Source organism: Carettochelys insculpta, chromosome 6 (assembly GCF_033958435.1).
Source record: "Carettochelys insculpta isolate YL-2023 chromosome 6, ASM3395843v1, whole genome shotgun sequence".
Taxonomy (NCBI): domain Eukaryota; kingdom Metazoa; phylum Chordata; order Testudines; family Carettochelyidae; genus Carettochelys; species Carettochelys insculpta.
In genome coordinates, this window is record NC_134142.1 from 82,476,749 (window position 1) to 82,491,949 (window position 15,201).

Sequence of the window (15,201 nt, forward strand, 5' to 3'; positions counted from 1 at the left end):
AAGTGAAGAATCCTTTTCAGATTGTAGGATTCTCCTGGCTGCTTTCTTCCGCTCTGCCTAAGAGACAGGAAGCCAATAGGCATCCTGGAGCTAGTTTCCAGTCTTCAAGGACCCAAAAGACTTAAGAAAGGCAGTGGACAAACACATACACAGCATATGCCAGTACCTTGTTACAGAATACAGCTCATAAGAATGCATTCATTAGACCTATGTACCTTGACCCTGCAGTTTACTTAAGATAAATATAATCTAGTCTAAAGGCTAAAGTCCTCCTGGACTACAATTTTTGTTTACCACAGAGAATCAGCAATTTACTGAGCCAAAATAGCAGATGCCTGGTTTAGTCCAACAATATACTACCCTTAACTGATTTACACCAGTAAAAGTTAGGGGTGAATGTCACCATTTTTTGTACAGAAATCTAAAAATTGTAAACAGCATTGTACTGATCTCTTTGTATTGACTGATTTCAAAGACACACAAGTATCTGAGCTTCAGTTATATGGCACGTTCCACATTTAGTTATTTACTTACATATTTTAATTTAAGGATTTTACTGTTTCCCATCTGATGTGTATGAAGGCTTTTTCAACCAGAAAATAGACTGACTGCCTTACAAAGATGTGATGGTGAAATTAGCAGCACATTCTGTCAAATGCACGAAGTAAATACCTTCCCTCATAAAGAATACTTTGGTCTGGAGATGGAGAAGTACTGGGCCCAAAGCCCAGCTATTATGGGTCCGATCTCGCTGCTTCTACTGAGAGCTTTTAATATTTCTATACACTTCACAATTAGGATCTGTATTCCAGATGTGACTGTCATTCCCCTGTCTCGCAAAGCAGGTAACAAAGAAGCTGTCCATGGTTATTTCAGACAGAGCTGGAAATAGACCCTGGTCTCTAACAGGACAGATTGAAATCTGAACCACAATGCTTGTTAGCATGACTGCCAAATCTCTGGCTATCCCATGCTGCTCCCTGGCTGAGGAGCAGAATACAAGAGCCCCTTCTAACAAACATTCTCACAAGTAGCTGTGTAGCCCACTGGCAAAGGGTGTGTTGGCTCTCTTTATGGTGACCAGTCCAAAGAGAGCATAATAGCCTTCTTCTCATATCAATGGCTTCTTTACCTCAAGCAGAAGAGGTCTTGTTAACTTATTAACTTTTCATACATATGGTTTGGGGGAAAAAACAAATATTTTGGCAGCTCAAAGATAAGCGCCTTTCAGCAGCAATTGTTTGTTGTTTCTAAGTCTCATGGCACAGAACACTCGAATGAGAACTTATTAGTTCTGTTAGAGCATGCTGGTTCTTCCTGTTGAAGCCCCCAAAATGTATATCCCTGGTGTGGGTCTTGCAGTGATCAGACTATTTCCTATAGGAGGCAGTCTTGAATATTAGCTGAGATTAGCCTTGATTGTGGAAGCATCTTTTCTTATGCCTTCAGGGATGATTCTGTACATGCCGGGTCACTTTCACTGAACTACATTGCTTAACTAGTGGTCATCATATAGGAGTTACATTGTTGCTTCCGTGGAAGAAACGCCTGTTTTGTTTTTGTTTTTTTTTTAATTAACAGCTGGAAGCCTTGATCCCAGGGCTGGGAATTCTGTAGAAATCTGCCCTTGTCTTGCCTAATATGTAGTTTTGATTCATGTTATGGTTCATTTGGACCAAGAAAGGATTTCCAAGGGTTTTGTGCCTGCCAAAGGAACTTCTGGGTTTCAAAGGAAGTATATTTATAAAAATCACCCCAGGAAAGCCAAAGAATCAAGACTGCTCATGTCTATGTAAGACGCCATGAGGCAACATTGTAGAAAATGATAACAAAGGGTAAAAAGAATGTGAAATATATCATGTAAGGCCCAACCTGTCTGCCATAGCAATGTTTTGGGGAACCTGTAGCAACATGATTAAATCTGTACAGCACATGTGATTTGGCAGTGTTTGTAAACCTGAGTTATAGCCTTGAACTTCATCCCAGTTATAATACACTTAGGTTTCATCTCATCTGCATGACAAGTTTCAACCACATTTTAACTGGGTGACATAGTGTGGGTATATTCAAAAAGCAGATAGGCCCTTACGATATATGTTGAAAATTATTTCGGCTGAAACTCGGCCCTGATACTCATACAGTTAGATTTCTAGTAGAAAACAACAATATGATCACAAACTGGAGACCATGGAAGAATCTAGAGTCAGGTAATTGGCTCAAGGAGGCCTGGTACATAGTAAAGGACAATAGTTGTCAATCCATAAATTACAGTGTGATCCATTTTGCTAGTTGGTACAACTTCACACTGTACCTTGAGAAAAAGGAGCTAACAGCTTGACCTGTCAGATCGTACACAAACATTCCTAAGAGGAGCTAGCATACTATAACGTGGTACTTAGTTAACATCCATCTTACTTTGGTAATGTCTCTTTCCATTACTATAAAAGGCATGGTATTGGTCATGCTAATCATCCCTGGAATCTAATGGTCCACAGAAGTGATTTTTATTTCTCCTTTCCAGGAGCAATTTTGAACTGACTCATATCACCAAATATTGTAATATGAAGGTACATAAGCACATTGGAAAATAGCTCCAATTGCTCTTTGTAAGGCTGCATAAGTAGTTTTGGGATAGGGAAGGGCATTTTATATAGACAGAGACATATAAGTATATAAAGTGCCATATTATAATGTACTTTTATCATATGCCCATAGACTGTCCTACCCTGAATTAATTTCCAATATTTCAAAACTCTGAGCAGTCTAAGAAGCTACACACACAAATCAATCTTTTAGGTAAATGCTGTCTTGTAAAAGTTTTCAGTACTATGCCATAGCCCTGACATTTCTTTCCTCTGCCGATTGGTTCAGTATTAGCCTGAGGAGTTACTTGTACCTATTTCAGGTACAGGCAACTTAGGCGCACACTATTTTTATTTCTACAAATTCCTTGAATGGCAATGCAGGGCTATTTGTTTAGGGATTAGAATGTCCCTATCATCTGCTGCTCTACAGACAAAAATGTGAACAGGGCGGACAGTGGGGCTGACAGCCAGCATGGGTCATGGGGGAGGGTGGGGTGGGAGCCCAGCTCCCTCCATGCCTTCTAAGGGCCTTGGCCTAGGGCAGTAAGCGCTTAGCACGAGCCTGGACCGCTGAGCTGCCCCTGCCCCATCCCTTGTCTCTCAGAGCAATGTGGAACAGCACTTCTGTGGTGCTTCAAAGGAACCTAGAGCTCTTGACACAACTGTGGCCAAAGTAGTGGTGGTGGCCACTTTGAAACACCAGACCCCTGTGCAACTATTCCTTTATGTCCCACTCCCATCAGTGGATGTGAGGGAAGAATGCAGTTATTATCTCTTCTTTTTCTTACTCACATTTTTAATTGCTTCCAGTATCCAAAGGTGCTTTTGTCTGAATTTTTTTGGTGCATTTCTGGCATAAAACTACCAGAGAACCCAGCATATTTTAAACACTAATTAACACCAGATTCACCCGTGGAACAGTAGCTGCAGTGCTCACACTACATCAGCAACTGGAGTCAAGCCCAAAGAGTGAAAGCATTAGAAGGCTAGGACCCCCCTCTTCTGCTCTATGCAAGGTGTCTGCAACTCATGGCTCCAGAGCCGCATGTGGCTCTTTAAGGACTTTTTGAAAAGTAAAAACAGAAAACAAACAAAAACCAAAAACAAAAACCCACAACTTCCTGATTATTTTTGATAAACTTTGGGTAACCCACCTTTAATATGTGTAGTGCCTTGTGAGATATGACCCTGTATTTGTATTTTTGATCATGTTGCTAATAAAGTCTTCATTTTGAAAAGGTGAAGGACACTTGTGGCGTTCCTGCTGTGAAACACAACATGCATTTTCAGAAAGAAAACTGAAATTAAACATGAAGTAAAATTGGCATAATTAAGGTGAGGTTGGAATGGCTTCAAAAAGAGGAATACTGAAGCTGAAAACAGAGACTTTCAAACTGGATGGACCCAGTCCTTCTCATTTATATACAGGTCGGCTGAGCTCCCCTATTGTCTTATTTACAATGAGAAATTGGCCAACAAGAAAACATGCAACCTCGAGAGGCATTTTATCAAAAAACACGCTATGTTTGCTGAACTGGAGATGCCAATAAAAAAGCCATGGAGGAACTGCTATGCTAAGCAGAGCAAAGTAAGACCAGGCTCTCTAAATGGGTGAAACCACCAAGTGACATAACTGTGGCTAGTTTTGTGGTAACTCAAGAGATCGTGAAATGAGGAAAGCGATTCACAGATGGCGAATATATAAGAGAGCACTTTATCAAAGTACCAGAGCAGCTATAGAGTGATTTGAAAAACAAACCCAAAATTGTTCAGAATCTGGCATCCTCCAGAGAGGGAGAAGGTTGGGGAGTGAAAGTCAGGAAGACAGTGGTACAAACACACAGATATAAAGTGTGAGGAAATAGAATATGTAAAAAGTTCATGTTCATCCTTCAGTGAACACACATCACATCACAAATCATTGTGTGTGCGCTGTTCTTAAAATAGGGGTTACACAAAGTATTGTTTCATGTTATTATTAAGAACTATCTCCTCTTCACATGCATTGCAGCTCTTGAATTTATTGGTTTTTTTTTTTTTAATCGAAAAAAATGGCTCTTCTGGCTATTTTGGTTGCCGAACCCTGCTATACGCTCTCTGATGTCTCTGTCCTCTGGCTCTGGACCCACATGGCACACTGGACCAGCGTGTCTACTTCAGGACACTGTCCTGCAGCAGTGCCCTGTATTCCAATCTCTCACTTCTTTCTGGGGGTATTAGCAGTTCTCAGTTTCACACCTGTCACTGTGGCCAACTGCAGCCAAAGTCTAACCCTCACCTCAGGAGCAAGCTGCAATCTGTATAGGCCACGCTCCAGTAGTAGCTAGATGTGGTGCAAAAGGGGAAGGGGAGGACCCAGGCCTGCTCACTATTCTGGGTCCCAGCCCAAGGACCTTCTGGCAGAAGCCTTGTTCTGTTCTCCTTTATGCCCCTCTAATACCTCTTGTTCCTGAGCCACATCTCTGTGATCCCTTGCACCTTCTTTGCCCTCAAGGCCACAGCCTGGGAAGTAGCAGGCTGGAGCATCTCTCCAGGTCTGCTAAGCCTGCCCTGCATTGCTCTGTCCAAGGCGCTTCCTCTAAGGAATAGGTTTGTGTCTTCCCCGGTCAGAACCGCAACTGCTCTGTTGAGCAGCTCCTTAAAACATGGCTGTTCCATTATGCCACCTTCTAATTGGCTCCCTACAAGCCTTTCCTTATCAGACGGGGCTCCGCACAAGTCCCCTCCTGCTGCTCCACTACAACCTGATACAATTGTTGACCTGTTAGCATTTATAGTGAGAATCTACACAGAAGAGGTGCCTGACTTCTTGTGAAAAACAGTACCTTCAACTTCTTTGATCAGGATCAAATTTTTGTGCAAGAAAGAATGAGTGAAGGTATTTGAGAAGTAGCCCAGTAGTGGGGCAGGTATTGAAAGAAATCAGAAGTGTTGGTAGGGATGAGGAAGAAAGCCTAGAGACCAACATATAAATTGTAGACATCTTGGCTCTGGAAGTATTATCCCACTCAGCATAAATGGTTCAGGTGCCCTTCCTTGATAGGTAACGTTCTGCCTGCTGCTCCAGTTTCCTTTCTCATCACTTATATGGAACAAGTCAGGCAAATACTTAGTACTTCACCACAATCATTATACAAAGCATCAAACACAAAGGCCATAGACTGTCATACATAATTGTATGTGGGATCAAATCTTTCCTTTCATGTATGATCCACTTCCTTGTAGAACATCACTGCAAATGCAGCATGACCTAATCACTGAATACTGTGAGGTTCACCTGTTCCCTAGCTGCTGAACTGAAATGGCAGAGAAGCCACTATGTAATGAGCTTAACAAAATCCAGAATGGGGCCAAGATTCAGCGTTTAGTTAGGGGCTCTACTTACTAAACTTTAGAGCTTATTGGTAAGATTTTTTTTTTTTTTAAGAATTGCCTTAAATTACTTTTAAATAAAAATTCCTCTAGATCTTGTTTTAATATTGTACCAGGAATTTAGATCTTGATTGTTACCTTTGATTCTAATGACATTTGTTACAAACTGTGATCCTTTAGAAGTAAAATAGTAACATTTATACTAGACTGGAGCATAGTAGAATGCAGGCCTGTTCTCAGTATCAGGTTGGTTTGACATGATTTGTTCTTGAAAAATCTATGTTGACTGTGACTTGTTACCTTATGTTCTTTTGGAGGCTTAAACATTGATTGCTCCTTTATCTATCCAGGTGCCAAACTGACTGGTATATAATTCCCTGGATTGCCCTTATTCCTCTTTTAACAGGTAGTTGCTATATTTGCCAGTCCTTTGGTATCTCATTGCTTTGTTTTCTCTTATCATCTTTCCCTCCTCATTGAGTAATGGGCCTACCTGCTGTCCTTGGTCTTTCTCCTGCTTCTCATGTATTTATGCTCATCCTTTGAAATTCGATCTAGTTTCCAGTTGTATATGACATGTTTTTGTGTTCCTGTTAAGACAGGGTGGCTCTAGGTAGCATGGGATTCTTGCATTTGTGGAAGCTGGGCACAAGCTCCCTAGAAGTGGGAGGGGCCACCAGCACCTGGACCATGGCCTTGTTCCCATTCCACCCTGAAGGCCCTGCCGGTGCTCCATTCCAACTTCACCCCGAGGCCCCACTTGGTTTCTTCCACTAAGACCCTGTCTTCTTGCTTGAGCCTCTCTACCCTCTCTCGCAAGTACCCCTCCATTCTGGTGCACCCCATCCCTTGAGGTCCCCTACCTACTCCTCTCTGCTCCCTCTCCTGAGCCACCCACTACTCTCTCCTTTCCACTCCCTCCTGCCTTAAATGTGAGTGATGAAGAGAGGGAAGTGGAAAGGAGCAAATGGTGGGTGGGATGGGGCCTTGGAGGAAGAGGTGGAGTGAAGAGTGAAAGGACTTAGGAGGAAGAGGTGCAACCTTGGCAGGGTCACATGAGGAAGAGACCCAGTAGAAGCAGGGCCTCAGGATGGGGCGGGGACATGGTCGGGGTGCCAATGGCTCCCCCAGTTCTTGGGACCTTCCAGCAGTGATGTTCCAAATGCATGTGCCACATCCAGCATTTCTTGTCCCACCTCCCCAGGCCTCTTATACCCACTGCCCAGGAGGGTAGCCTCTTACCCTACTTCCTATCTTTCCTATGCTTTGGTGTAGTTTGCTCTAGTGCCCTTAAAAATGTCTGTTTAAAAAGTTGACAAGTATTGTGATCTCTTTTTTTTCCTTAGGATTGATTGCCACAGAATCTTACCTACCTGAGGGCTGGGCTGTGCTCCAAATTTACATCGGTGTAGCTGCACCGATGGAGCATGTTTGGTGAAGATGTTCTAAGCCATGGGAGGGCTTGTCAACATAGCATTGCCTATACAGGAGGTTAGTTTGGAATAACTACATCACTCAGTGCACACTCCCAGAGAAACATAGTTATAACAAGGTATGTAGTGTCAACCAAGCTTGAGAGAGGGGCCTGTAACCAACCAGGCTCGGGTTCCCCAGAAACGAGGATGCACCCAGAAGGGGCCGAAGCCCCAGCTCAAATTAGGCGCTGCTACCCTGTAATATTCCCTTAACAAGCCAGCGTCTGCACTTTGCTTTTCTTTGAAGGCTATGAATAGCAATAATTGCCAGCGGTAATAAATTACCATGTAACCCTTTATAAGCAAGCACATTTATTTTGAAGTTGAAAACATTAAAAACAGTAACTTACACACAGTTTACAAGTGATAGACTGTCCCTCCAACCCGATCTAACAAGAACTGTGGTAGGAGTCAGTCCTTCAAACCCCACAGTAAGCTTTTTCTGTGGTTACAAATTCATACCAGCCTTAGTTCAGAATAAGCATACTCAGAAATAGCTCAGGTGATCAGCAGATAAAGGTCCACTCCCGTAGCTTTAAAACTTTAGCCTTTTGAATAACCATGTGTGGCGACAAGTATCAGAGAGGTAGCCATGTTAGTCTGTAGCTTTGAGAACAACGAGAGTCTTGTGGCACCTTATAGACTAACAGATATTTTGGAGAATAAGCTTTCGTGGGCAAAGACCCGCTTCATCAGATGCATGAGTGGTGAGTGGTTTCTCCTGACAGTCACAACTCCACATTTGCTGCTGATAATGGGCCACATCCTCTGTGACTGAGCTGACCTTGTGAACTTTGGCCCTCCTCTTGGCTAGGACTCCCTCCTTTTCATGAGCCCGTATATTTAAACCCCCATCTCCTGCACTGATGCAGTGGGTCTTTGCCCACAAAAGGTTATGCTCCAAAATATCTGTTAGTCTATAAAGTGCCACAAGACTTCTTGTTGTTTTTGTGTGGTGAGTGTTTCTTTACCTCCCCTTAGCTATTGCCCGGAAAGTGCACTCCAGCCTATAGTCCCAAAAGAAGGGCCTTTGTCTGCTACATTGTTCGATATATTCCCTTCATATCCAGTCCCATAGTATATCACTTATGCATTCAATGTTTTTTCTTCAAGTATGGCAGGAACGTCTTGTATCTGTCACAACTTTAATCATTGTCTGGATAATTTGACATAATACAATGAACACTTCCAGATCCAAAGAAGTGGGTCTGCCCCACGAAAACTCATCACTTAATAAATTATTTTGTTAGTTATTTTGTTAATCTTTAAAGTGCTACAGGACTGCTTTTTGGTTTTGTGAAGATCCAGACACAGCTACCTCCCTGTGGCAATGAACACAGAATTTCTAAAATAATTCCTTTAGGGTAGAACTCAATAGTGTAGCCAGGATTTTGGCAAATAGTCTTACTTGTAAACCAAGTTACAAAAGAGAAAAAATACCATAGATGTAAATGTGACAGTTACCTTCTTGAAAGGCTGAGTCTACAGTTATACTTGCTCAACAAAACTTCTGTCATTCATAGGTGTTTCACCCTCTTTTCCCCATAAATGAGATAGTTTTGTACTGTTTTTTTGGTGGCAGCACTCTGCGGGCTCACAAAGTGAAATCCACTCATGGGGGGGTGGAAGAATTTTAGTGGCAAAAGTGCAAATTTCACTTTACCAAACTATTCAGGAGAATGTCAACAGTGTTAAACAACAGAATGGCTATATCTTTGGGCTTATGTTGACTCGGAAGAGTTCCTTTCTACAGCAGTGGCAGCTTGGCTTTTTTCTATCCCCACATATCAAAACTTTGCAGAATTGCGTGTCACCGGGGAAGAAGTTTGAACATGCTGGAAAACAATACCTTGCAAATGCAACCAATATTTTATGCTTCCATGTAAACTTTTAAACCATGAGCTCCAGCAGTTTAACAACTGCTATTGAGGAGCTGCTGATGGAATCAGATGAAAAACTGGACTTAGTTTACTTGTTAAGCTTCATTAAAAGGCTGTTTTCAGTAATAGCAGATGAAGCAGGCTTTGCTTTCCTAGAAAGCTAAAAGTGATCACTGTAATCTCTTTCCAGTTTTGTTACCATTTTGATTGTAAGATGCATGTGTTTATAGGCTAGCAAAGTGATATTTTTTTCACCAAAGATTTCATGAGAACAGTGCTGAGCCCTTTTCATCCCGAAGATGTAGCCTCTTACTCTCTTTTTTAGCTTAAGACTAACCCCTGCTGGTGTTTTGCAATACTGCAGATAATCTACAGTTTTTGCATAATATTGGAGGGGTAGCCGTGTTAGTCTGGATCTGTAACAGCAACAAAGGGTCCTGTGGCACCTTATAGACTAACAGAAAAGTTTTGAGCATGAGCTTTCGTGAGCACAGACTCACTTCATCAGATGCTAGTCTTGGAAATCTGCAGGGCCAGGTATAAATAAGCCAGAGCAAGGCTGGGGTAACAAGGTTAGCTCAGTCAGCAAGGGTGAGGCTTACTACCAGCAGTTGATCTGGAGGTGTGAACACCAAGGGAGGGGAAGCTGCTTCTGTAGTTAGCCAGCCATTTGCAGTCTTTGTTTAAGCCTGAGCTGAGGGCATCGAATTTGCAGATGAATTGTAGCTCAGAAATTTCTCTTTGGAGTCTGGTCCTAAAATTTCTTTGCTGTAGGATAGCTACTTGTAAGTCCGCTACTGTGTGGCCTGGGAGATTGAAGTGCTCTCCTATGGGTTTTTGTATATTGCTATTTCTGATATCTGATTTGTGTGCATTTTTTCTTTTACGTAGAGACTGTCCAGTTTGTCCGATGTATATAGCAGAGGGACATTGCTGGCACACGATGGCATAAATTATATTGGTAGATGTGCAGCTGAATGAACCCACGATGGTGTGGCTGATCTGGTTACGTCCTGTAATGGTGTTGCTGGTGTAGATATGTGGGCAGAGCTGGCAACGAGGTTTGTTGCATGGATGGGTCCCTGAGTTAGAGTGACTGTGGTGCGGTGTATAGTTGCTTGTTAGGAATTGCTTCAGGTTGGCAGGTTGTCTGTGAGCAAGGACTGGTCTGCCTCCCAAGGCCTGTGAAAGTTTGTCCAGGATGGGTAGTAAATCCCTGATGATGCGCTGTAGAGGTTTTAGCTGAGCACTGTAGGTGATGGCTAGTGGTGTTCTGTTGGTTTCTCTCTTGGGCTTGTCCTGTAGTAAGTTTTTGCATATGTACTGAAAGACGAAAATTGTATTTCTGGAGAATAAGATGATGCTTTGTTTCTCCAATTTATGTGGAGGATGATCACCACAATGGGAAGCTAATCATGACATGAATATTGTACAGGCTTAACGTTCATTTGAAATCCTAATTTTTTTCAGGAAGAAGGTTGCTGTTGAAAGTGGGGTTTCCTTTCAAATGTCTACATGGCTTTATTGGCTTTTGAAATCAGCTGTTTCGGACTCAAGAGCCCACTTGAGTATGCAAAAGAGGCATGAGATATCTAAATCTATGCCTAACTTTCATTCCTGAACAGCCACATTTACATGCCCCTTCTGAAAAGGGAGGGGCAGTGTAGACATAGCCTTAGGGTTTTTTTTTTAATATGTGAATGGAACTAATCTTTTGCTGCATTTGCTAATGCATTACAGTCAGCTACTGTGGCCCATGAGAAGGCATCCAACCTGGTTATTTTTCCTCCACTGCACTCTTTGGCTACATCTGCACTAGAGGGTTTTTGTTGTGTTGTGTTGTTTTTGTTTTTAACAAATCAAACACTTTGTCAACAAAACCCGCAGAGTGTCCACACTAAAAATGAATTCTGTTGACGTACCATTGCCAGAACTTGGCAATTTTGTCAACAGACTTCTGTCTCCCCCCCACAAGGCAGAATGCCTTTCTTGGCAGAATCTGTTGACAAAAAAGCTTGTGGACACTTCGGGTGGCCCTCTGTTGACAGACGGGGCTGCTGAGTCACTGGACAGCCCAGTGTGCTGTGCTTCCAGTCGGCTGTTCTGCTGGGAAGGGGGCAGGCAGTCTGGCCACTCTGTCAACACAGCAGATGACTTTTTCCATCGGCTTTTGTGCGTGGACACACTCTATTGACAGAAGTTTTGTTGGAAGATCTCTTCTGACAGTGACTTCTTTTGACAGATTGCTGTAGTGTAGACGTAGCCTTTAGGTCCTAGTTATGAAGGGCTAGGGTGAGGATTGTGTTTCACCTGCAAGCTATTGACCATTGGTTTACAGTGCTGCTGCTTCACCACAGAGGACAATATGGATGTGCAGGCACAAGATCTGTACCTACCAGGGTCTTCTGGCCACAGTCACTTATGGGGGTTTCAGAGGCTCTGGATGCTACTGTCTCTCAGTTTTAGTTGTAATGGCTCTGTTCTCTACCCTCTCCCTATTCCCACATGGAAAACATACTTAGGGAGCCCATTCAGTTCTCCAGGGCGGACCTGCTGCTGTGGGGAGGATGGGTCAAAGGAGGCAATTGCCACAGCAGTGGTGATACCTGTTGTCCTGAGGCCTTTAAATTGAAGCCAGAGTGCTGCCACAGCACTCCATGCAGCTCTTGGGCTGCCTGGGGGCTGTGGAGGGGCACCATGCAGCACACTCCAGACAGCGCTGGGGAGGGGCACTGTGGTCCAGAAGGCTCTAAGGATTGGCTCTCCCCTGCCTTGCCCCTTCTGGGATCATGGAGCCAGACACGCTCCTCCCTGTTACTTGTGTAGTCTGTGGACCTGATTCTGATGACAGTGGTGTGATACGGCTGCAGTCAATGGAGTTATTCAGGCCCGTATGCAGGAATTTCTGGTAGTATGTGCTTTTTTGTAAGTGTGGACCACCTCCCTGCTTGCCCCCAGGCCCTGCCTGTCTCCCGCTCACCCTCAGCTCTCCAGCTGGCCCTATCCCCACTTCAATCACCCCCAGTTTGTCTCCCACCCCCATTCGGCCCAGAGAGCCTTCACCCCCCCACTTCACCTGAACACCATGTCCCCCCGGCCGATTGACCCAAGGATTTCCTCCTGCCCCTGCTCACACTGCACCACCCCACAAGGCCCCAAAGCCTGACCTGGCCTAAACACAATCTCCCCCTTAGCCTAAACACCTCACCCCACCTCTGCTCCTCCCAAAGGTCCCCTACCCCGGGACAGGGCATGTGTGGCTGGGACGGGCGGTGGCAGCAGCAGTAGCAGCTGCAGAGGATTGCCTCCCCTGCTCTCCAGTACTCTCTGGATGCAGGTGGAGTAGGAAAGGGGTGGGGTGGTGCATGGGAGGGTGCAAATATACCCCCCTCCCCTCCCCCACGTATGTTATTCCCAATATACCTCTGTGGTCAAATTTGCCTTGGGTGTGGAAACGGTACACAATAAAGAATGTACCACTCACGAGTTGTTCGAAGCACTGTAGCCATATCAGACACAGCTGAGGAGAAAGCTGTACTAGCAAGGTTAAACTTCAGCTCTCTATGAGGCAGTGTCTTAGCAGGTGTAACGTTTTATAGTCCCCTTGAAGTCTGTGGATCTAGGACACTGTATGATATCTGAGGCGCTTTAAGATTTTTCACAGGCAGTTTCTCCTTTGTCCAAACAGCCACTCCCCTTATAAAATGTTTTACGATGTGGGTTTCCCATACCTGTTAACTCTGTAATCGTAATGTGCATCTAAAATGACTGTACATACCTGACTCACTGATGAATCAATTCTTCATGCTTTAAAAAAAAATCTAATTCACTTGAAATGTTGGAAACTATTTGAGAGCAGACAAGCTTTAGAATGTTTTACTCACTCAGATTTGTTTGTAGAGCAAGTGAGGTAGTTTTATGAAGCAGCACTCCTCTGATAACAGGACTGACGTACTGCTATTGCATGTGAGCATAAATTTACTGCTCCAATGGAGCAACATCCCTGACCAATGTATTTGCCTATATGGGGCTCTTGCATACTCTAACCCAGTGAATGTGGAGCATGAGCAAGTATTACTAAGTTAAATCTTAAAGCTGGGGTAGTCAGTAGGTAGACTGCAGGCCAAATTTCATCCATCCAAGACTTTTAAATAGACCCCATGTTTTTTTATTTGCTCATCATTATGGTTTTTAATTATTTTTTTCTCTGGAATCTGGACATTGACCAAGAAAATCTGTACCTTGACAAAAAAAGAATGGGTGACCCATCTTTTAGAACATTATTCTTTTACATTAGAGTTGAAATCTTAAATGGACTATGTCAAATGTCTGTCTCAGGTTCTTGCTAGCATAGTCAGATGCTGCCACCAGTGTGGAGCTCTGGCATCTATTCTGCTCCCTTCAATGTTGATAACTGTTCAGCTGCATGCGTGTGCTCTCTTTAGGAATGCTGTTCAGGCTCTGTGCAGCTAGGCCACACCACAGACTTCTCAGAACCTCCAATGATCACAAATCAGGTAAGACACAAAGGCACTGGAACCAGGTTTATTGTCAAATGACTGATGGTCTCAAGCACCCTGGGTATCTAGAGCACATGTCAATAGTTTACACTAGTACATACCCACACCCTGGCAATGGAACTCAGCTCAGTTAGAGGCTAAGAGTTGCTGCTATCCCCTCAGCTGGAACAAGACAACCCCTCTCAGTATGCTTGTGTACGCTGATACAAGTAAGTTATGTATCGAGGTGGCACCCTTAGAAATATTAGGTTGACACCCTGATGTACCTAGATATCACCCATTACCTTGGATGTAGTGGTTCGATCAAAACATCACTATCCATCATGCTGTAATCCTGACCGTGCTGAACATGGGTCAGTATGTTCCTGTTATCTATGGGGTGTGTACTGGTACCAAGTTGTTTCTACAGCGAGATGTTCTGTTACCATCCTCCTGGAATGTTTATGCGCATGGTCTGTGCTAGAACCTCCTAAGTATGCGTATTTCTGCAATATCAGCAGCCCAGTCCTTGCCAAATTCCTGTGAGAAGGTACTACCTTTTGCTCACAGCTTAGCTTTGCTTTATGGTAACAAAGCACTGACTGTTTAGGCCTTAGGCCTAACACGAGGCCTCCATGGTCGTGCCCTTTTATTACTACAGCTATGTGTGCTTGTAAGTCTAACCTAAGGTTGTAGTTCAGCCATTGTCTTCAAATATACTTTGAATCAGTATATCTGGTGTGGTTTGCTTAGGAATGTTAAACATTTGTTTCAATTGATAGACATTTCTGGGAACTCTGTGCACACTGACATGAGTTACAAAACACCCTAGAAAATTAAAAAAAAAAAAGGAAAAAACAATGGTATGCATCTTACATATTAAATATTTCTTTCATGTTGTTTACAAACTACAGTAGTTGGAAAGACTACACGAGTGGAAAATATATATTATACACTAATTCATAGTTTAAAAACACATTTACAATAAAATTTCATGTCTGCTTCTTACTCCGTAGTGCACTTCTGCGTTTGTTCTCATGCTGGTTTCTGTTTGCTGGTGCTAGTTTAGTAGATTCCATCACTGATGACTTCACAGTGCCAGGGCAGTTTCTGCCACTTGCAAAATGTAGAAAACTCTGTTTTTATTAGCATTGGCCAGGAAGCCAATTCATAATATTTTCACGATGTGCAATATTTGTGAAATTTAGATTATTCATTTTTTTCATCTTTCAGGCACATATTGTTCTCTGATCCCAAAAAGGAGCTTTAGAAAGCAGATCTAATGCCCCTGTCATAGCCATGAATACACAGTAGTGATACTCTGTTTTGAAAAGTTGTTCTCACTTGCTCAGTGATGGGCAGGAGTAGAGTAATTGGTGGCACTCAAACT